This window comes from Numida meleagris, chromosome 1 (assembly GCF_002078875.1).
Source record: "Numida meleagris isolate 19003 breed g44 Domestic line chromosome 1, NumMel1.0, whole genome shotgun sequence".
Taxonomy (NCBI): Eukaryota; Metazoa; Chordata; class Aves; order Galliformes; family Numididae; genus Numida; species Numida meleagris.
This window is the reverse complement of record NC_034409.1, coordinates 130,108,461-130,129,572: the sequence shown is the minus strand read 5'-3', so window position 1 is coordinate 130,129,572 and position 21,112 is coordinate 130,108,461. Positions and strand designations below refer to the sequence as shown.

The window sequence follows — 21,112 nt, the reverse complement described above, 5'->3', positions numbered from 1 at the left end:
TCTTCATCCATTCCATCGTGTTTGTTTCCATGTGGTTGACCTGCTCGCTCAGAAGTAAAGGATTTTGTCTGACCTTCCTGAAGCCTTGGTTTGCTCAATGCTAATTGCTTAGTATAATATGACTTTCAGAAATAAAGCGTAATCAGCACAGCACTGCATCTGAATGCTGTCTAGCAAGAGGTGCCTGCCTTTGGCTTCAAAGTGCCTGCTCTCAGCTGGAAGTGGTGGGGAGACTGGCAGGCCTGGGGAGTGGCTATGTGATCAGATTGCTTTGTGGCAGTTGGTCCCTACAGACACAGAGAGCTATGGGGAAGGCTGCCAGAATCCAACCTTTCTCCAGATGCGCTGCCCCAGGCTGTAATGCAGCTGTGCTGTCCTGCAGGCTCGTTGCCCGGGTGTCAGGCACATAGGCGTCCCTCAGTCCTTCCGACTGCTCTCCTCTCACTGCATTTGATTCTAAAATTGTCCCCAGCATACCTAGTGAAGTCACTTTGTTATAAGCTTGTGATGAATAAGTGGGTGTTGCCCTGCCGTTTGTTGTTGTTTTACAAATTTTCTTGGGGTGTTTTTTCCCCTGGTCCTGCTGGGCTGTGCGAGCACAATAGTAGCACCCCACCTGGCACGTTTACAGTGACAGCAGAACCTGAGCAGCCATCCTAGGAGGGAGGGGGAAAAAAAAAAAAGGCAGGCTAGATTGCACAAAAAGAAATCAACCTTGCTGCCGGAAGAAATAACCATCTGCAGGTGTGCACACAGGCACCTGGGCGGCGCGTGCATGCGTGTGTGCCTGTGCCACACGGAGCGGGAGTGAGCAAGAGGAAGCCTGAAACTTCAACTCCTCCTGCAGCTCTGCATCTGCTCTGAGTCACTGCCATGACTCACAGTGACAGCGCTCTCGTTAGCTAGCGCTCAGATGGAGCAGCTCTGGCGGCAGAAGAGGCAGGCTGTGCTCCTGGTTACCTGCTGCAGCAGGCGGCTGCGCCAAGATAATTATTTACGAGCTCGGATGAAGCCCAGCAGGCTGTACTGAGCACAGCTGTCATTATTCTTAAGGTAAGAACGCCTGTTATTGACTAGAAGAAATTAGAGCTGACGAGTGCTGAGTTTCTTGCTGCTGTTTCTTATTCTTGGTGGGAGCAGTGCTGCTGCAAAGCTTTGTCTCAGCTGTTTGTGGTTCTGTGTGGGGAATCCTGTGGCTGGTGGGCAGTGCCTGTCCGAGGGAACAAAATACTTATATTCTCATTCGTTGTGTTATGTAAGGCATGGCAGCCATGTTAAGGATACAAGACCTCTTTCGAAGAAACGGTGCTGCCAGACATCAGGGCTGGGAGAGCAGCACTTGAGCAGCCCTCTGCCTGCACTGTGCAGATTGCTGCGGTTCTGGAGCTCTTGCTTACAACCAAATACACTGACTTGAGAATTTCTTTGTTAGCTGAATAAAAAAACAGTGGTGTTAGGAATAGCAAAATAGCGGCTGTTTACCTTTAAAGTCCTAGTGCTGTTTTGCTTGTAGCATTCAGTCTGGGAGCACGCACACGCTGGGATCTGCGCAGTGCCTGGATGTAAACAGCCTCTTCAAACACTTGAAAACATATATCCAGATCCTGGGCTTGTTTCATTTGGTGCCACTGAAAGCCAACATATATATATCCTGCTCCGACAACTGGTTATATGCAAAAATGGGATGTATTTTAGTTAGTATTCATGTGTGCAGAGTGGGTTAAGCAGTTTTTCTGTAGTGGCTTTACTGTTATTTTATTCACTCTGGTGCAGTAATTTTAATGTAATCTAGTCTGGTATTGCCAATTCACCTCATGTGGAATACGCTCAGTTTTGAGCCTTTGCTGTCCTGCCCCCCAGGTGATTTCCTGAGTTAGGGGATCTTTGTTTTTGAATTGGAGTAATAAATTTGCACAAAAATAACTGCTGTCTTCTTCTCCCAAATAAATATGGTGCTGTAGTAAGGTCATTTGAAAATGACAGCATCCTTCTTCTGTTTGCTAGTTTGCAGCATTCACTGATGCCCAGTGTTTTTATTGCTACGAATTGATTAGATTTGGCATGACTTCCTTTAAAAAAAAAAAAAAAAGAGAGGGATTAAGTTTCTTCATAAAATGGATAGTAAGATTTGTTAGTGCAACTGCAGTGTCTGTACAGCTGTTGTGACATCCAACTCTGAAAAATCCAGCATGAGAGCTTTTAAAACAGTGCCAGTCACGGGCTCTTATCTCCCAGAGCAAAATCTTGGTCACCAAATTTAATGAATTATATTTTTGGTATAAAATATATCTCATGTTACAGGATTACAAATGCAAGGTCGTTTACCCAATATTAGGGTTGGTTTTAGAACTGCTCACTAACAAAGTTCTGGCACATGGCAGTCTTCCCTCCTCCTCCCAAATTAAGGAAATTTGAATAAAACACTCTTTACAGTATTAATTTTTCCATTGAATTGTATCTGAATTATTGCTTTCTAATACTGTGTCAGAACTGTGTTTACCTTCATTTTTGTCTTTAAGTATGTATACATTTAGAGAAAGAGCTATATAGTCTGTGAAACCAGAACAAATAATTTATTGTCATGAAACTTAAATACCTTCAGTTGAATTTCGGTAATTTCTGTATTAATACATTATGGTTGCAGTTAAATAATTAACAGCAAATATTTTTGAAGAGAAATTGCAAGCACATGCTTAAGATCTAAAAGACAGGATGAGGGTTAGCCCCTGAACACTGGCTCCCCAACCACACCGGCTGTCCATTTGTGGAAGCGATGACCAGCAGAGAGAGCTCCCTCAGGTTCATCAAGGTCCCTGTGCCCTGCCTGCTGCTGGAGTAGCGCTGAGTGACAAGTGTCAGCTCAACGAGAACAAAAAGCCCAGCCTCGCAAGATAGCTCAACAGTTTGCTTTATGTGAGTAGGAAACCACCTGGAAAGAACTAAAGCAGGTTTAAGGTTGATTTATTATGATGCTATCTTGATGATTAAGTGCCATCTTTTATTAACAAGTCATAGCTAAAGTAGAAATGGCCAAGACGGGAGAGGTTTATGCAGGGGATTGCTTACAACTTTGTGTTATGTGCAAAGGAAGCAGTTACATTGACCTTTCCTCCAATTGCCCTAAAAGTTAGCTTTTGTTGCCTTAAGTTGGCTTTGTGTTAGGCCATAAAAGCAACATATAGCAGAAACTGCAAGGGGCATTTCACCTATGGTTTTGTCATGACACAAAGTGTGAGAGTTCACGATCTCTGCGACCGTTCTTTGTTGCAGTAAATGTTCTGTTATCTCCAGTGAGCCCAGGCAGAATATCCCAGCTGCTGTCCCCCCCCTTCCTGTTCCCAACCTACAGGACATCATTGGTGCTTGTGGTCCTGCAACCATTTCCCCTTGTCCTGTCACCACAGACCCTGCTAAAGAGTCTGTCCCCTTCCTTCTTATAGCCCCCCTTGAGATACTGAAAGGCCACTCTCAGGTCTGCCTGGAGCCTTCTCTTCTCCAGGCTAAACAGCCCCAGCTCTCTCACTCTTCCCTTAGCTGAAGCTTCTGTAGACTTCCTGGTGAGGCTTAAGCTCCTGCTTTCCATTCTCACTTCAGCTGCTCTGCTCTAACCAGGTTAATGATTCTCTCTTCTTGGTAAATTTTCCACGTGGGCAAGCCTTAAAAGGTGCAAAGTTGTAAAGGTCGCGTGATTCCATACTTCCCTTTCACTCCTGTGCTGCTTGTGTTGCGAACAACAGGCGCAGTGTTCAGCTGCCCTTTTATTTGTTTCCTACTTGGTCCAGCCTGCTGCTTTTTTCTGTGACTTCCTTTATGACTCTACCCTATCTATGTATTTTGAGCCCTCAGACTGATTTCCTGGCACGTACAAAGCTGTATTGCTGGATTATCTTGGATCTCTTGTATGTTCTGCTTCCTCAGGCCTTGAGCAGAAGTTTTGAAATGGGAACTGGTATCATCCTGGTGCCTTCCTACAGCTGCCTCCTGCAGTGAAAGAAAGGGACTTGGCAGGATGCACAGCTGTTGCTGTGGAGAGATGAGGGGCAAGGTGGAGAACAGAGCATTTTGCTGACGTTCTCGAAGCTTTGAGACCTTCCGTTGGAGGAGGAAGCACCTACTCTGTTGCTTTACACAGAAGCTACATCAGCGGTTATTTAGAGCTGACTTTGCTGAATGTCTGATTAAGAATTTTGAGGCGATCCAGTCTCAGCATTAAAATGAATTGATGTGAAACACATTTAATATGAGGGATTTTTGGATTGTATTACACTTTTACTTGATGATCAAACAGGAGTGAAGCACTGCTGAATTAGATACTGAGTTTACACAGAGCAGAACATGGTCCATGCTTGTGATAATGATTTATATCACAAAAACTATTGTCATGTTTCATAAGGTGGTTAGCTATTGACATTACACTTCTTGAAATTTACTGCAGTAAATGGAAAAGAAACAAAATATTGTTCTTTACTTAGTATGTCTTTGTGTAACCAAACAGCACAGCGATTTTATTTTCAACGCAAAATTTGTAAAGGAGGGAGGGAAGAAGTTTGTTTGAGTTGGCTCGGTTACAAGTTTTTTGTTTCTTTTTTTGCATGGTAGAAGTAAGCCCCTGGAAACGAGTTTGTATTGGAACAAAATCCTCACAGGACAAATAGCACTGATCCATCTCGTATGTTGGACCTTTTCTTTTTTTTTCTTTTTTAAGTTTTTATGTGAGTTGTTTTGGTAGTCTTTTATTTGTGTGTATGTATACATCTACATGGCATCTGCTTTGTCCCCGTAGCTTTTCCTGTTTTCTGAATAAGCCGTCTTGTTTGTATTAGATTTTAAACAGTTGTTTTAAAGGGGAGAGGGAAATAACTGTGATGTCTTTGTATGTGCTGTGTCATGAAAAACTCTTTACTTAATCCTTGAGCAGTTTAAGCAGGGAGATGTAGAGAGAAATGTGGACACAACCCTGAAGGCCTGGGTTGCTGGAGAGACTCCCACTGCATTGCATGGTTTGAGGTTTGGTATCCCTTCCAGTTTTTGTCTGTTGAAACCTTTGTGTATTCTTGAGCACGTGCAAGTTTAAATAAAGAGCAAAAGGTGCTGCCCATACCATAACTATATCAATGGTATCTTTTAATTTGTCTTCGATGGGTAGGAGTTTCTACCTACCCGTTCTTCATAGCTGTCCTTCGCCCCCTGCTCTGGAACCAGAGCCAGCATGAGGATAAGTATAGTTCATATCACTCTGGGTAAATAAGATTATGGCCTGGATTATGATGGTGCGTTATTTCTGTACTGAATTCTCCTTGTATTTTATAGAGATGCAGAAATCTGGGATTAGTTCAGCTTTTGGTTTGATGCTTCGTGTTTTAAAGCAGCAGAGTACTTCCGCAGCTTGAATAAGCAACGGTGAATTGGTAGGTAGGGTGTCTTGCATCACTGCAAAGTGACCTCCTCTGTACAGGTAAAGCACAATTTAAAAGGAGTGGGTTCATGATCCTTAATTCGGATTAATGTTTTAGAAAAATGCTAAGCATTGCCAGATGGCAGAGCTGCTACAGACAGAGGTGAATGATGAAACGCGTCCATTTCTGCAAGCTGTTTGGGATTTTGAAAGTGCAAAACAAAACAGAAAGATGCAGCGGTATTCTAGATTGAACTAATAAGGCACACATTTCAGTAAGTGTCCTATGTGTCGTAGGTAAGATTTTAAGCTCTGGATCTGTGAAATACAAGCTACCCTGGAAGATTTCTTCTGTCTCATTTCTGAAAGAGATGCTAGTGGTGTGACTTTAAAGAAAAGGTGTATTTTCCTCTGGCCTCAGCATGACTTCTGTTGGGCAGCAGAGTGGGCTTCTTCTGAGGGCATGTGGACTGACATAGTAAAATGTTGATTCTTTTAGTGCTCATAGAAGGTCATGAGATAATCATACCATGGAGACAGTTTCCTCTGTTGTTTCGGGAAAGTTTGCAAAAAGAGCACTTTTGAGCTCTTCACAGTGCTACAGAGGGTTTACATAAAAAGAATCACATCCTGAATGCTGCTGTGGGTAAATATTAATATTGTGGCTATGAATATGTGACATAAGCATGCATGCAGTTGAGCTGGGTGGAGTGAGGTCCTTCTGATTTAATTTCTCTCTAAAATGTGAGTGCCTGGGAAAAGCTCATTAAATTATTCTCTTCCTGAGATAAGTGAATGACTTTCAATGGCATTTCAGTAAACAGGAGGTAGTGAGTAATAGGAAGAACATGGCCTTTCTCGTTTTGCCTACGTAAGAAAGATTGCTAGTAATTGTCCCATACCTTTGTAGATTCTTTGGTGAGAACATGATATTAAAAACAACAATACTTCTACAGGGCAGTGACTTTAACCAGAAAAGTAGTGTGGAAAACTCAGTACTGTTTTGCTAGCATATATGCAGTGAGGCAGACTTGGAAACTAGCTGCCAGAAATGGAAGGTGGGAAGAAAAGTGGAGACTTATTATAGAATCAGATGATCATTAAGTTTTGAAAAGACCGCTGAGATCATCTGGTCCAACCCACCCCCACCATGCCCACTGACCATGTCCCTCAGTGCCACATCCACGTGGTTCTTGAACACCTCGAGGGACAGTGACTCCACCGCCTCCCTGGGCAGCCTGTGCCAGTGCCTCACCGCTCTTTCTGAGAAGAAATTAGAGGAGATTTGTGTTCTTAGCTGCACTTCTATGATGTCTCCCCAGTTCAGCTGGGGAATAGAAGGGCAGTGGGGCAAGTTTGGTCCAAATTTTCTGATTTTCAGAGAAATTGCACGTGATCTTATCTCATAAAGGAAATTGAGAGTGTATTTATAGCATAGTATAAGTACTTACATTCTTTTCTAATTTGCTTTCTCCCAACAGTAGGATATTGATACTGTTGAGACCCTAGAGGGCTTTGTGATCCTTACTAAATGTTCACTAAGGGTTTCTATGATCAGTTTATTTGCTGCTCTTTCACTGAATACCAGGTGAATGCTAGTAACCATAAGGGTATGTATAATACCGTTGATTATAGTAAGAAATGTTGAATTGAAGGAAATGGTGTCTGACAATTCTTAATCCGTGCTCCAGTGATGGAGACCTGTGGTCTCTGAAGCGAAGACACCACGCTGTTGCTGGAGATTTCGGGAGACTTATTTTGGTAAGCTCCATAAAGTCACACCTGGAGGGATAGGAGTGAAATACAGTCAGATGCATCTCCCACGATATGACCTTAAAATATCACATTTATAGCTATATTGTGATTATTTGAATTTTATTGCTACATCCCTCCTACCATCATCTTTTGCAACCGAATGCATGTATTACTGTCCTTTCAACTAATACAGTCTAAAAGAGACTGAGTCAGTTTTCTGAGGGCTTCCGCTCGGCAAAGCTGCAAATTGCACTCAACAGTGAGTTCCCATGGGTCTGGGTGGGCTGAGGTGGCTTTGCTGCCCATGAGACCTGCTGCTTTGTGAAGGGCACGGGTGCCTACAGGCAGGAGGAACCTGCAGCAGCTTGGTGCATTGTCAGGGTGAGGCAACACCAGTCCCCCAGCCCTCTCTTACAGGATCCTTTGGAAATGCCAAGTCATTTTGGTGCATGGGGTGATGGAAAGGACTGAGCACCTTCAGGGTGCAGAGGGCAACAGAAAGGAACCTGCTTGAGCACCTGGAAAGACAAACTTCTGTTTGCATATGGAGCATTTGAAGGAAGCATCTGCTTTTCTGCAGACCTTGGGAGATTGCCAATGTGTGATTGTGTGAACTGGTGAAGGAAGGGCGCTTGCTTTCAACATCAGCCTGTCTGAATTTTGGCTACCTTCTAAATACATTTTTTTGTGGGTTGGAAGGATTTCCTATTAGCTCAGGAAGAACTGAACATTCTTTTCTGTGCTTGTTAGTAGGATTTGTGTTTCAGAATATGTTCCCAGTCTTCTATTCAGTGGAAAATACAAAAATGTCAGAAGGATCCACTGTTGGATTTTACCTAGGGCTAGACACAGTTTGGCACGTGTAACAATAGTCTCTTTAAAAACCGGAGGTGTCTCTAAATACTGATTTCATGTAAATTTAGCAAAAAGAGAAATGCAAGGCAGAGCAGTCATTTATCAGTTTGAAGGTCTGCTTAGCTGATGTTGTATTTGTGATGAGTATCAGACTGGAACTTGTTGGTAACTTGACTCTCGATTAGTCTGAAGAGTTGATACCCCTTTCTATCATAAGCAAGGCACCCAGGATAAGTGAGAAGAGTAATTCCTTCCTCGCACATGGCTAATATGTCACCAGCAGCATTTCCAGGTCTTTAAAAGGCTTCTAAGTGAAATAAGGGAGGTATACAGGCATTTGAGAGGGTTGTGGTAGCTGACAGAGACTGTAGTATCTTACAGCATTTATTTTTTGAAAGTATATCGCTTTCCCAACTTTCCTACATCATGTGCTTTTTTCTCCCTGTTCCTCTTTGGTTCATATTTCTGGGACACAAGAAAGTGATGCCTTTACAGTAAATGTAAATTCATATGTCAGTAGTAATGCAGCCTAAAACTTCCCTTAGTTTGCACTTGGGGGTCCATAATATGTGTGTATGACAAGATCAATGTGATGGATTACTCTAGAAAGAAAACTGCTCTTAATGTCATCCTTCTAGGGATTTTCATACCACTGAACATCTTTGGAAAATTATAATTTGGTTACACTGCTGAAAGATAATTTTTGCCCATTACTGCTTGAATGTTTGGCTTTCCATGGAATACTATTTAGCCTGAAGGCATAGCTTCCTATGGTAAGAACAGACATATAGACGTTCAGTAGCTAAGAAAAATGTGTGTTATTGTGACACTGATATAAAAAAAAAATGAAAGAAGGGAGAGTTTCAGTACCAAACACCATGCATTTTGTTGTTAACAATATCATAAAACTGTTAAAGTTATTAACTGCTGTTCTGAGTGTTCTTCACATACTTCATCTCCTTTGCAGAAGCACATAACAAACAGTTGGGTTGGTCATGCTTGTAATAGCAAACCAGGACTTCTCCATAACATTTAAAATGGAATGTGAAATACAGGATGCACTCATGTAAACCAATTTGACCTTGAGCTGTGTTTTGTAATCTTATTTTCCTCACTTCCTGTTTTTGTAGGACAGCACTCACTAGCTAGTCTGACTTGTGGAGATGGTTATGGGACGTCTTTGAGGAACAGGCCTGGTGTTGGGGAATGCTGTGGGTTCTGGCTCCACATTTGTTTGAGCAGGAGAGATATTGGCATGTACTATGATTTTCTTTCCATGAAAATTGGCTGCAGGTTAAGTAAATGGTGACTCTGTTTCTGCCCAACAAGAAGTTGCTACTCATTTAGAAGCACAGCAAGGTACTAGGATGTTAAATGAAGCACTTCTGTGGCAGGGAATGTAGATACAGTCATAGGTGAGTGTTTTCTTTCTTTCCAAACTAGAGCTGGAAATAGCTGAAACTTCACTGTTGTGAAAGAGTTTGCATGCATCATGCAACCAAATGTGACATAGTTCTGAGAAAGTCAGATCAAGAAAGTTTCCTCTGTTTCCATAAGACACGCCTTGATATAATGGTGAGTGCATCTTTGTGTTAGTCCTTCAGAAAGAGCTGCCATGTCAATCACAATACTAATTTTCTCAGTATGAAGAGAGTTTTTGGTCTTTGAAATCTTGAAGACTGGTATTTTGAAGTGTGGAATATGAGGTAAGACATCCTCAAGTCATACATGGTTAGGTTCTAAAAGAATTTAAAGAACCCTATGTTTTATTTGCTACAAGGCAAGAGGCACAAACAGAACAGAGCATGACACACAGTGTATTCTGCCTTCTGTCCAGTTGAGGTTTGTAGCAAGGGTCATAACTGTTTTGACCTCAAAAAAGAATATGTTGAGAGGGTTTGTAGGCTGATTACTGGAGACTTGAGCCTTTAAAATATGTTTACAGGAAATGTCTTCTGATATACAGTGAGGCTGACAACTTGCTTTGAATGAGCATTTCTTTGCAGCTCTGCTGTCATGTGGTTCATCTGCAGTTGCTTGTCCTCTGCAGAGGTTCCTGCTCCTCAAATTTGCCTAAGAAGCACAAAAAGCTAAGATAGTCGTTCCCCAGCTTAGTTCTGTTAAAGGGATTTGGTTTAAATTATTCCTGTCACAAGCTGCTTTGTTTTACTTTTTTCCTGTCCAAGTATTTTAGGCTTAAAAAAACAAAACAAACAAAACAACATGTTTGTGTGGTACAAATGTGCAATTATGTTGACAGATATGAGGTGAAGAGACATGAGGACAAGTAACAGGAGGCAGTAACTTCTATCAGCTCAGCTCCCATCTGAATCGGGGTAAGAGCTAGCTTCTATCAAAGTAGCATTGTCTCTGCTGGACTAATGGACAAAACCACACTTGGTGTCATGATTCAGATACCCTTCAGAGAGGTTGGCAGCACATTTAATTCAAAAGGGAAAAGGTTAGTCATTCATTCCTCTCTTGAGTGATTTAGATGCTCTCTAGTGAGTGAGAAAGAGAGAAGAAGCATATTGAGGAAGAGAAAGTGAGGAATTTCCAGTAGAAGCACATAGTTCCAGTCCTTTCTGTGTTTGTTTTGTATCAAACTTTCAAGAGGTTTCTCCACAGGGAATGGTATTGCATGCTTCACACTCTGCAGTAAGCAGAAATAAAGATATAGCAGATTTAACCGAGAACGGATGTTCTTATCAGTTTGCATGGTAATCCTGGTTGCAAGTGCAAAGTACTGGGGTGAAAATGGCTTGCTACATAGTGTTTCCTTACAGTGAAGGATCTGAATGGCTTTTAATATCTGGCAGCAAGCACAAGGGTTTGAACTGCCATCAACAATCAGTTGCAAAACAATTTCCGTTTAGTTTTAATTAAGCAAAAATCTTTGAAGAATTTTTCTTCAAAAAAAGACTTTGAAGAATCTTTTCCTTACCATCATCATTTCTTAATGCAGAAAACCAGAGACAGGACATGCCAAGAAACTGATGCTCCAATGTAGCAGTAGTGCATTACTACACTCAGCCGTGGTCTTAATGCTACTGCAGGGCTACATAATTTAAGAAACATACAATGGAGGCTAAAACAGAGGGGTTTGAGTCTGCACCCAGTTAGACTCTTTCATACACAAGTGAGAGTGGCCTCTTTGGTCTCACTACCTGGACACGTACCACTGTTGCAGTGAAAGCAAGCACTTCAGTGGTTCTAAATAAGGTGCCAAAACACAACTGCGGTGCAATTAAAAAATACCAATGATTGCCTCAAAGCTGAGAGCTCACAGGCAAACTGAAAATTCAGTGAAATTGAGTTGCCTTTAGAATACAGTTCTGAGGAGGAGGGTACCTGCAGGAGATGACACTGTGGTGGGATATCAGTAGGGATGGTTTGCCTGCACTACAGGAGCTGCAGTATTTTTCTGAAAATCTCATTGACAGTCTAATGATAAAACACATCACTCTAGAATGTGTGATTTCCAATGTTGCTCTGCAAAAGAAGTGTGACTTCTTGATGCTAGTGAGCAAGGTACGAGTATAACTTCCTGATATAAAAACTCTTATGTACTTGCTAAGTCACATCCCAGTGTGTTTTGTGGGTGTATGAACTAAGCCACTGAGATGGTGGGACGTGCTTATGGCTGCTGAACTAGTCATTTTTAGTCATAGTATTTATATAAGTTTTTTAGATTCATTATCATCCCATTTTCATATCATCATTTTAAGTGAAATGACATACCATGTTTACATATTTATATTAAATGCCCTGAAGGTGAGTGATGGTACAACACATTACAGGGTTATAACTGTAGTAGCAGGTCCGTTGTGTCAGCCCTTAACTTTGTGACTGTGTCTGACTTAGACTCGCTTTGTGAGTAGCTTTTGCAGTGTCTAGGAGCTTTCGCAGGACGTGCCCTGCTTTTAGAATGGAAAAAGAAAAAATAACTATACTAAATAAATACATTTATAAGTCATAAATAAGTTATAAAATATACCACATAGGAACTTTGTGTGCTTGCGCTGAATTTACCAAATGGCAATGATTAAAAATAGTAAATGACTTTGCCATTGCATATCGCATTTAACCTTGAACAAAGCTCCACATAATATCATATGTCTCTGTCCTTGTTGAGGAACTCTCCAACAGGCAGAGTAAGTAAAATGCTTTGTAGCTTCTATGTCTGTCGGTTCAGATGAGAAATGAACCTCAAATCTGTTCTGCATTCACCTTGGGCAATGAAAAGAGAAAGAAACTTGAGCTACTTATAGGCCACTTCTTTGGAGAGGTTTACTCTTGTAAGAAATTTTAGATGCTTTGCTGACGAGTGCATAGAAACATGGAACCAGATAGAGTTTCCTGAGCTGCTGAGTCTAGTGCCTTATTAAAGCAATGGCATAGTGTTTCTTTTACACAGATACCACATTTTCCCTTGACTAAATTAGCTTTCTTGGTTGCTGTTATTCCAGTTAACAGAATTAAGATAAACATGGTGCTAACTCTGTTTTCACTCTTCTGGTGTTTGTCGTTGTATTTCTGAAGACCAAACTGTAAGTCATCTCAGCCTCCATATTGCTGAGCTTTGCAGTCATTCAGATTGCTCTGGTGAGGCTGCCTCTCTGTTGCCTTTCTGTACATGGGTTACGGACTGGTCAGTGTTCACCCTGCAGTAGCCAATATTGCTGACTCGGACTCATTGCTGCTTTTTGTGCAGCTCATTAGCTGTTAAACCTCAACAGGATATCTACTTTTATTGTGGGTGCATTGTCTGACATTGAGGTCTTCATTTTTTCTTAATTGTTAGAATCCCAATTTATAGCAGAAATTCTTTTTAGTCTATGTGGTTTCCTCTTAGTGTTTTCTAGCTTTGTCTGGTTTCTTTTTTTTTTTTTTTTTTTAAAGTGCGGGGGTATCTTTAGTAGTTTGATTCAAATATTCACACACACCATTGTAAGCTGATGACTTACATCTTAACAACTGCATTACAAGTCTAAACACAGCTTTATTTCTGAATCTCCCTTGAATTTAACATCTTAAGGAGTGTTCTGTTTGTGATTCGTCAGTATATTTTCTTGTGAACTAAAGTTTTAGCTTTCTTAATCCTCCTGTGTATATTTATGTATTTGCCCCACTTGGATATTTTACTAGAGAAGTAGCTGCTTCATACAGGAACCTGTTGCCTTGCCTACCTGGTTCTAGCAGCACTGGTCATATTTAACAAGTTGTCCAGCAGTCAAACTGTTTGCTGAGGAATGTTTTAGGTCCTGAGCAACTTCAGACCTGAGGAGCGGCTGTGCTGTGAGCAAGTCGGCCTAGAGGCCTCCCAGCGCCCTTCTGGCTGTTAAGTCAGAGCCTCTTTCCGAGATTGGGTTCCCTCTTGGAAAGAGTTGAGCAGTGGAAACTAAGTGGGCAGAACATGCTGAATGTGCTGATGTTGCTTTTTGAGGCTGGGCTTTTCTTGTGTAGTGTCTTGACTTGCAGTATGCTGGGACATTGCAAAGGAGTGTTTGTGCCTGGCATGGGTTCACATGGACTGTTTCATTCTGACAAGGTAAAGTTCCCAGATTTTTCATGCCATTAAAATAAAGGAAATCAAGGAAAAGATGGGTTAGATCTGACATGGTCAAATCTGGGCTATAGCAAGAGGCAGTAACTTTAGTAGGAGTGTATTAGAGGAAGTTTGATTGTTGCCTTCACAATTGAGGAGATCCAGAGCGCTCAGCTGGCTGCTGGCCTGCACTGTCCTGTGTTGCCACCTGCCTTCCATCGGTTCATCCATGCTTTAATCTCCAGTTTGCTCCTTCATGCTGATCCCCTGCTTTTTTGTACAGCATTTTATTCCAGGGTTCTCTCTGGAATGAGCAAGTTGGTGCAGATCATTCACTCCGTGGGCTTCTCTCTGTAAAGAAGGAAGCACTGAGCCAGATTTTGTCTATGTGTCCTACTCCATTCTCCATCCCAATAGGTTTTGCTCTATCAAGGACCACAGCTACCCTTCCCCCAGGGTGTGAGATGCCTGCTCCTTGTTTACTGTTGTAAAGCCCTGCTCAGTGGTGTGCTTCCACTTCATTTCAGAAACTGGAAACCTAAAAACCCAGAGCAGTCCCCCCACAAAATAACAAATGTGTCCTGAGATCAAGACTGAGAAGAGACCGGGGTGAAATGTTAGATGCTGTGTGGTGACTATGTACTTGTATCTATTTTACAATGAACTTGGCTAAGGATTCCGGACTGATTGACTTATGGGATATTTTATCCCCTTCCACATTTTGTGGTAGGAAATGTACTTCTTGAAGGGGAAAAAGAACATTAAGATGCCTGTTGCTTAGATGTGGCAAGTGATCTTGATGTGGCCAAAGACAGTATGTTCTCTGTCACAGCGAGTTTTGGAAAGCATGAGGTGAAACTTTTGAATCTCTCCATCATTGACGTCTGAATTCAGACTGGGCCTGTAGGGCATGAAAATTGCTTGGTGCCTCTACAGAACAGAGTAGGTTCTCAGTTTGGTTGTTTGCATTCCTGTTGCTTGGAGAAACCTCTTATCGGTGGTTTTGCAGTGCCTTGTGGTGGCCTGGCACTGACTGCAGCTGGAAGGGGCAGGCAAAAGTTAACAAGAGCTGAGAAGCTGTGCTGGGAGAGCAAGATTGTTGCTGAGACATGAAGTAGCTACTTTAGTAAGCTTCATGTACCATAACTGCGCTGGGTCTTCTACAGACTTAATAGAAAAACTGCTCTAGTTAAATGCATGTTTTCATTAATATAGCTGAAGGAAGATTAACATCACAGTCTTTAAGTGTAAAATGGTACGACAACAGTACCTGGTTCTGCAGTATCTCTTCCAGCTTTATTCTTTGTTTTCAGAACTGATTCACAGTCCAGCTTCTGTTTCAAATGGTGGAAGAGCTACATTAGAAAATGTCAACGCTACATTTTTAATGAGATTTAGTGATTTTTTTTTTCTACTTGCTCCTATATTTGTTGCTTTAGAGTTTGTTTTCTTTTCCTCCCTATAATACTAGCCTGTTTGTTTGGATCCATTCAGTCAGAAACACTTTGTCCTTTTTTGTCTTTCAGGCTTCATTTACAAAGAACTGGATGCCCATGCTGAATTTTATCTCTGAAAGCTGGAGAAAGGTAATAACAGCTTTAGTGATTAGTAATATAATGTGTGGTGATCTGTGGACACTGAATGCAAAAGTTCAAAAATGGAAAAAGTTAAAGGTGATAAAGCAAAAGGGGTTCTCTCTTAGAAATAACAAAGTGCTGACAGGATCCTGCACCTGGTATCAGTGGGATGCTTGTGCTATTTTTTTGTACTGAGGATACTTTATTGCATTCACCAGAGGTTTTCTGCTGTCTTTGGGTGTGTTGCCCACAGAAGCCGTCTTAGGCTGTTGGCTAGTGACAGTGTAACTGAACACATCTTTGAACAATTGATGCGCTTCTGAAAATTCGTGAGATTTAAAGCACAGCCTATGTGGTATCCTGCTTCTACTATAAGAGTGAATCGATGGTTCTTTAGTTTTCCTCCCTTGAACTCCCTGAGTCAATAGGGAGGTAGATCTGCTTTTGTGGTCACTGGATATTGCTGTAGCACAGCTCAATATCCTTTAGGTTGGGAACGGAATCTTATTGGGCCCTTCACTAACATTTGTCAGGTGTTTCCTTCTCCACTATGAGAGAGCTGCTTTAGGTCTTGTGATGTGGGAGTGTGCTGCATGACTAGGCTGTGAAGGAAATGTGTATCCTGGTGGGGCTCCTGTTGGCAGTAGACTCTTGCGAGGCGATGCTCTTTTCCCTTCGGTCTCAGAGTTCAGTGCTGGGGCTCCTCTTGCTTCCTGCAGGCCAGAGCAACTCTTGATGGACTGTATGCTGAACAGCTGCACCCGTCATCTGAGATTTCAGAGAGTAAGAGAAGTGGTGGCACGTGTGCTGATAATGTGTAATACATGGCCTTAACTGCAAGGTGATACGAGGCAGGCAGCCAGGCAAATAGAGGCTGGAGGTTTCACTCGCTTGGGAATAAGAAGCAGTGAGAGATGAAATGTCATACTTGTGGTCTTGTGGCTAGTCATGTGCAGAAGTCGGGAGGGAACCCTCAGTCTCCTCATCTCTGATATAGTGCCCTCAGTGTCATTTTAGAGTTGAGCCCAGTGAGTGTTGTCTTAGAGAGCAGTTGTTAACTTCTCAGAGACATTTTTCCAAATCCTGCTAAGGGTGAACAAGCTTATTTGAAAGCTTGAGCAGAGTCAGCAAATGCACTATCTCGCATAGTAGTTGCCTTTCTTGTGTCAGATGTATGTCTCAATGCAGACTGACGTCAGTCACAGAAAAGTCTGGAGAGGTGTATTACCAGAATTGTACCTAAATCTGAGACTGAAGCAAGCAGTGGGTACCATGGCCTGGGTTGTTTCACTGGGGCAGAATGCATTGCAGTACACAACAAGATGCATTGGGGCTTAGATGGGGACTTAATTTTTCATTACACCATCCCAGACGCTTCAGTTAAGAATAACTTGGGAGTCAGGCTTGTGTTGGATCCCAAGACATCAGGGATGAAACTGCCAGCAGCAAATTAGCATTGCTAGACCCTGGAGCTGGCTTTACTGAGACTTAAAAGGAATTGCAGTAATACCAGTCATTCATGCCATCTTTATTTCTTCTATTAGTCATTGTCTGCATTGGAAAAGATATGCCTGGGGCAATCCTGCATCTCCATCCTGTTCAGTGCTGCTTCTTACAGCATTTTCATTCTTCCCCAAGACAACTATGCCTTGTCCCCTGTGGGGTCTGTCTCCATACTCTCAAAGAAATCTATGACAATAGCAGGAAAAAAACCCAGCATTTAGGGCTCCCCTTCAGGGACAGCATATCATCCTAATTAAGTGTTTCTCAAAAATGGCCCTGGCAGTGCAATTAATTCCATGTAGACAGATCCCACAACTCATTTGAAGCTTTGTGTTAGATTAGTTCCAAAGAAAAAATATGGAAAAAAGAAAAGAGAATGTCACCCGCTTCTGTTTGCCGCTTGCTTGATGTTTGGTACGTGTTTTCTTTGAATTAATTTGGATTCCGTGGCTTCTTCATTAACAGTCAAGCTCAGTGTTGTGTACATCAAGCTCCACATAGCTCTCTGGTTGTGCCTCCTTAATGTGCTTGCATGAGACATAAATTATTTCCAGTGGCACCCTTGTTAAGTAGCTGTCTTTGCTTTCTCTTCAGTCAGTGTCTGCGTGACATCTACTGAAGGTATGCCCTGGTAATACACATACTGGTCTATGTGACTAATTGACAAACTGCATGAGTGACTGACCAAGAAGAGGTAATTATCAAGAAGCTTGCTGTGCAAATAATGATACTGTTAGTTTTTACTGCAATTTTACTCTCTGCTTTTGCTGTGTTTTCTTTTTCTAACAGAAACTGGTTTTCATAAGTTTGTTCATTTCCCTCCTACTTTTTCCTTCTTGCCAGTTTGTTAAGTATGTTGAAATGCAGAGCAGCTGCCTTACGTGAATACATGGGTGTGTTAAACACACAGTGATCATCATTTGTAGACCATCATGTTCATCATTCTCTTGTTAGGGATAAGTCAACTGAGTATGCGGTGACTGATTGGTATGTATAATTGCAGTAACTATGTGTGCAGTTATTATGTAATACAAGGCACTTGGCCTTTTAATAATGTTCTGCATTACATTAAGTGTTTTTCTATCTGAATCTGTTGATTCTATTCTGAAGAATTAATCATGACTTTAGCAGTGCAGTCAGAGACAAACGCTTGGGTCTGAGTAATATACTAAATGAAGGCATAATCAGATTGAGTAGAGCCTGAATGGAAGGAGAGATGAAAAAAAGGGTTAGAGGACAAGAAGATATGTAGCTAATGAGAATGTTTGCAGAGGGCAGAGACTTTGGGAGTAGAAAGAAGCATAATTTCAAATGTTTTAAGTGTCTGAAGAATACAGTAATCTGTAGGTTATTACTTTGTTACTTTATTAGGGAGACTTCTGTGCCTTTTCACAAGTATTTAACCTGCATTATGTTCTCTGCAAGCACAAAATAAATTAGAGGCTGTCTGGAATTAAATGCTACTGTTATATCCAGGCATTAAAAATGTTTGGAACATTATTCTTTCCTAGTTTACATTCAATTCAATAACATATTCATTTTATCCCTTTGCTTGCGCTTTAATTATAAAGTTATTACAGTGTTTAGATTACAAAATTTCCAGTACCTAGTTGTTAATAACCTCAGCATTATCCTTGGGAAGTGCTTAGATGAACTACCACAAAATCATTGTGAGCATTTTGGGACTCACTCTTTCACTAAAACATGCTGAGAGGATAGCACTTAATCCAAACCACCTAATCCAAACCTCAAAATCAGCTGCCCACCATACTGCTTTCACTCTTGGAAACTTTGTGTGTGGATCATTTCCAATTTCAGTTGCGGAGATCCCAAGAAGTCAGGTTAATTATAAAACCTGCATTGGGAACAATCTTAACTTATCAACTGGTTTCAGTAGGGCTGAACCTTGTAGTTACAGTGTGCTCATGTGCTGAGTTACCATGCTGAACTAGTTTATTGAGGTGCTCTGTAAGTGTAGGTTTAGACAGAATCCACTCAAAGTTTTTAGCCAGGCTTTTCAGAAGGAATCTTTACCGGCTGTCTGTTTTGAACATTGTGGGATGTACAGACAGCTACAAACCTACTTTTAAAGCACTTGTGTGTAGGACTCAGTTCTCCTGTTTGAAGAACGAATCAATAACTAGGTGTCTGCCCAGCTAAGGTATCTGTAAAATTCATGCCCAGGTTGTCTGAAGGAGGCAACATGCTCATACTTCAGATAGGGTGATTGTTCTCTGCGTAAGAGATAAACAGACCAATTTGGATCAAAAAGAGAATTTAAAATTGCAGACTAAGTGAAAGGGTTTTTTAAGTTTAAGGTATTTTTATATTGCTGTGTTTTTTGTTTTTTTTTTTCAGCAATGTGTATTTTGAGCTGATAGAGATACAAAAGTGCTAAAGGAAGTCTCATAGAAAAAAAAGGTTCATACATCCTATCCAACAATTTTCTTGAATGGAATGTAGTATTTTTCCTTGTAAAAAAAGCTTTTAAATTTTATCAGGAAAGTTATGCTTCCGCACAAAAACTTATCCAGATCTAGGATGCTTGAGTCATCCAGTGAATCAGAAAGTCTACATGAATGCATTTAACAGTTTGTGAATGTAAGAAAATGTCCTAAATGGTTGGAGTTTATGGTACTTTTCACCCTATATAGAGGCTTGTGTAGCACAGATTTGCACTGGGATTTCGCATAGCAAATTAAACAAGGGCCATAGCTATATTTTGCTGAGCTTATTCTTACTTGAGATCTCAGGAGATTTCAGAAAGTCAGATTTCGTCAGTCATATTTCACTGATAATTTCACGTAACTTTGTAATCTCAGAAGAAGAAAACGTTTCTGTATCTTGTGTATTTTGAAAGCAGTCAGACTTTCTAGCTGCCACAGTGACTTGCAATGTTGCCATGTAATTAGGAATTTCTTAAAGGTACCTGTTCAGTGTGTAATTAAAATATAGCTCAACTACTAAGTTTTTTTTTAAAGGACTTTTATAACTTTATATTACTGAGTATAATATATAGCTCTAAGGAAATTGAAAACACGATCTAGGCAACTTCAAAGTTCTTAACTTGACCTTAATAAACTTAGAGAAAAATTTAAGAAATTAATAATTAAAGACATGGAAAGTGAATAGAAAGGCAATGAAACACGATCTATTTTACTAAGATAGGTCATGTCAGACTGACCTAGTATCTTTTTTAATAAGGAGATAGGTTTTCTTAAAAAAGAAAACTGTGCTAGATCTGGTCTCTTTGGATTCTACTGAGGCATTTAGTATGGTGCTGTTTTGAAATTATCATTTAAGATGGAGGAGGGTTAGTTCAGTGTAAGAGCTATGAACTCAAGTAAAGAAGCAGCACAAAGAAAGGAGAGACAACTGGAGGTGGATATGTGAAATGAATTAGTTATAAAATGAAGTTAGTTGACTTAGTTTTCTCCAATTTTTTTTTTTTTTAGTTGATGTTGTAATGTTATATTGAAAGCAGGCTGTTGAAACTTGCTGGTGGGAGGAGGACATTCATTTCCAGTACACTACTGAGGTGAAATGGTTGTACGGGAACAATTAATTTTACAATTTGTAGTACTAAAGGGATGGCATTCAACACAGCAAAGTTTCAGGCTGTACACTGACAGGAATTCACTTACTGAGTTTAACCTTGGTGTCAAAATTAGCAGTCTAAGCTCTTATATAATCAGTGGAAAGAGGCAGATTTTTAATTAGGCACCCAACTCCCATTTTTCTCTCTTGACTGTTAACAGAGCCTAGGCACCTGACTTTGGCATTTGTGCTGAATGCCTGAAATTGGATGGTGCAACAGCTTCAGCTTAGGATGTAATGCAAGACCTTCTCCTATGAGCAGGAAGTTCAGCAGCTGAAGACTCTGAAGGAGAAAGGTCTGTGTGAGGGTGAGTGGGTTTGGGTTTGTATCTGGGCTGTCAGTGTGACACCAGTGTGAAAATGATAGAAGGGATGCAGGGAAGTGTCAGGAGAGGTATATCCAGTTGAGGGAGGGCACCTCAGCTGGTTGCATCTGGGCTGGGACCTGGTCTGGAGTAATTGCGCAACGCTTATTGCAGTCAGAGAACTTGAGCTCGTCGTGTAACAGATGTGGAGGAGGGATATGGGGATGATCAAAGGAATGATGTTACAAGAGGAGTCTGAAACAGCTGTGTTGGAAATGTCAGGAAGGCTAGGTGTTATGGTTTTGTGATTTTTTTTGTTGTCGGTATTCCACATCATTACATCATGTAAGGTACGGGCAGTTAAAGGGTTAATTCCCCGGTTACTGTAAACTGCCTTTTTTGGTGTGGCCCTCTGAGGGGGAGGGGAGGAGGTGCACTCCCCAGGGGTCTTTGCGGGAGAGGGGGTGGTGAAGCCACGTGGGAGACGCGGGGTCTGCTCTTCCCAGCCTGGCGGAGAAAGCACGTGGTCCTCCTGCATTTTACTGTGTAAGATTTTCAGCCTGTAAACCCTCTATCA

General features: G+C 41.3%; 1 protein-coding gene across 27 annotated transcripts in view; it reads left to right on the top strand.

Moving 5' to 3' along the window:
• Positions 1 to 21,112, top strand: part of INPP4A (inositol polyphosphate-4-phosphatase type I A) — a 119,997-nt gene that overhangs the window by 26,986 nt on the left and 71,899 nt on the right. For 22 of the 27 annotated variants that reach the window (XM_021412738.1, XM_021412752.1, XM_021412801.1 and 19 more), the window contains one exon: positions 15,080 to 15,139. The gene's annotated coding sequence lies outside the window, so the exon portion shown is untranslated. Of the gene's footprint in view, positions 1 to 766; positions 1,054 to 15,079; positions 15,140 to 17,227; positions 17,328 to 20,391; positions 20,527 to 21,056; positions 21,082 to 21,112 lie in introns of those variants that run through there. The other 5 variants (XM_021412671.1, XM_021412654.1, XM_021412627.1 and 2 more) reach the window with 5 other exon arrangements.